We start from the raw sequence: 2,779 nt of genomic DNA, 5'->3' as shown, positions 1-2,779 counted from the left end.
AATATAAACAGGGGAAAAAAATAGAAACAGAGGATCAGTGTTTACCAATAGGACAGCATGGTGGCTCAGTGGTTAGCACTGCTGCCTCACAGCACCAGGGTCCTGGGTTTGATTCCTGCCTGTCTGCCTGCCTGTCTGTGTGGAGTTTGTATGGGTTTCCTCTGGGTGCTTCATTTTCCTTCCACAATCCAAAGATGTGCGGGTCAGGTGAATTGGCCATGCTAAATTGCCCACAGTGTTAGGTGTGTTAGTCAGGGGTAAATATCGGGTAGGGGAATGGGTTTGGGAGGGTTTCTCTTTGGAGGGGCGGTGTAGGCTTGTTGGGCCGAAGGGCCTGTTTCCACACCATAGAGAATCTAATCTTAAATAAAACCCTGGAGCTGTTCAGGGAGAGGTGGGCACCACAGGGAGTGAAGTGCATCATTTCTCCCTCCAACTCTATTTTGATTTAATCCCTGCCCTCTCCTTCACTTTTTTTTGATCACGCAGCATTTGATGTGAAGGGCACTGCTTATCACTGGCCACTGGGCTGTTTCCTTTCTTCCTGGTGGTGGGAATTGAATGAAGATTTGTACACCTGTTGTCTTTCACTGTGTCTCATGCCTGCACACGCACAACATGGAGGCTGGGAATAATAAGCACTACCACAGTTAGGTGGTAGTGCGGGGATAAAATAAGAAAATCTCCTCAGTTCAGGGACTGATTCTGAGCTGGCTGGTCACACCCAGTGTTACTGTGGGTTTTCTTTTGTTATTTGGTCTTGTTTGTTTGTGGGGAACTGGCTCTTGAGCTGTTTGGTGGTGCCTTCTTCCTTTTAATGTAGTTTTTTTCCCCCTTTTTGAGGGATTGACTTTAAACTGGGTTGGCTACAGCCTGTGGCACTGCGGGGTTAATTCCTTTTCCTTGGGAAACTGGCTTTTCGATTGGCCGGTTGTAACCAGCGATTTTGCTGAAGGTGTGGGAGTGGAAGGGGCAATTTACCAGTGGGGCTTATTCTTTGTTCCATGGTCAGCTATTTGGACTGAACTTCTTACCTGCCCTGCCTTGTTTACTGTACAAAGTTAAAAATCACACAACACCGGGTTATAGTTCAACAGGTTTAATTGGGAGCACACTAGCTTCCAATTAAACCTGTTGGACTATAACCTGGTGTTGTGTGATTTTTAACTTCGTACACCCCAGTCCAACACCGGCACCTCCAAATCTTGATTACTGTACGTGGACTGACCCTCATTGAGAATGCTGGTTCATTGTATGGGAGCCAGGCCCCCGGGGGCATATTGTGACAGTGTGAGTGGAGCAGATCTCATGGGGGAGCTGAGCCTTTGTGTGCACCCTGTCGACAGGAGGAGGACCCGCTGTCGGGAGCGAACGGTGCTGTCGGAGGTAGGTTCCAGTTTGGGGAAGCAGATTCTGGGTTGGATGGCGAACCCTGGAAGTGGCCCTTGTGTCAAGAGGGGGCGGAAGGAGAGGGAGAGGAGGGGGCGTTTTCTGCCCGTTGTGGTTTGCACTGTCCCCTTACGTGTCTATTGTACTTGCACTGTATCTCATGTAGGTTGTGACTGAATTGTGTGTCCATATGTACATTACGTTTTGTGTAACTCCGGGAAGAGTTAGCTTCGCTGGAGGTGCTAGCGGGTGGGTTTCCTTTTTCACCTGTTTGTTGTGTTTTGTTTATTTGGAGGATTGCAATGTGGTTTACTTTGTTCTGAGTATTGCTTTTCCTGTTGGTTATGGGGGGACTTGAGGTATTTGTTTTTGGGACACCGTTTCTTTGCAGTGTTTATTTTGACTTAACTGTTTAGTGTGTTTGTCAATTTGTATAATGTTGAATTTTTTAAAAAAAGACACCGGATTTAGGATCTCTTCAGTTCAGGGGACCTTCTCCGAGCTGGTTGGCCACAGTCAGTATACCGTGCACAAGTAAATAAAAGGGTGACTTAGCCACAGGATTACAGGCCTCTGTGCAGTTATGTCAGCCCTTTAGCCCATCTTGTCTGCACCAGTCAAAAACCGAATCAACACGGACATCTACTACAAACCGACCGACTCCCACAGCTACCTGGACTACACCTCCTCCCACCCTGCCCCCTGTAAAAACGCCATCCCATTCTCCCAATTCCTTCATCTCCGCCGCATCTGCTCCCAGGAGGACCAGTTCCAAAAACGTACAACCCAGATGGCCTCCTTCTTCAAGGACCGCAATTTCCCCCCCGACGTGGTCGACGATGCCCTCCACCGCATCTCTTCCACTTCCCGCTCCTCCGCCCTTGAACCCCGCCCCTCCAACCGCCACCAGGACAGAACCCCACTGGTCCACACCTACCACCCCACAAATCTCCATGTACAGCGCATCATCCGCCGTCACTTCCGCCACCTCCAAACAGACCCAGCACCAAGGATATATTTCCCTCCCCTCCCCTATCAGCTTTCCGTAGAGACCACTACCTCCGCGACTCCCTTGTCAGATCCACACCCCCCACCGACCCAACCACCACTCCCGGCACCTTCCCTTGCAACCGCAGGAGGTGCAACACTTGCGCCCACACCTCCCCCCTCACTTCTCTCCAAGGCCCCAAAGGAAACTTCCATATCCGCCACAGATTCACCTGCACCTCCACCCACATCATCTACTGCATCCGCTGCAGCCGGTGTGGCCTCCTCTATATTGGGGAGACAGGCCGCCTACTTGCGGAGCGATTCAGGAAGCACCTCTGGGCCACCCGGACGAACCAACCCAACCACCCTGCAGCATCCGCTGCACCCGATGTGGCCTCCT

The sequence above is a fragment of the Chiloscyllium plagiosum genome, chromosome 39 (genome assembly GCF_004010195.1).
Source record: "Chiloscyllium plagiosum isolate BGI_BamShark_2017 chromosome 39, ASM401019v2, whole genome shotgun sequence".
Taxonomy (NCBI): domain Eukaryota; kingdom Metazoa; phylum Chordata; class Chondrichthyes; order Orectolobiformes; family Hemiscylliidae; genus Chiloscyllium; species Chiloscyllium plagiosum.
The sequence above is the reverse complement of the archived record's forward strand: the minus strand, read 5'-3'. Positions refer to the sequence as shown.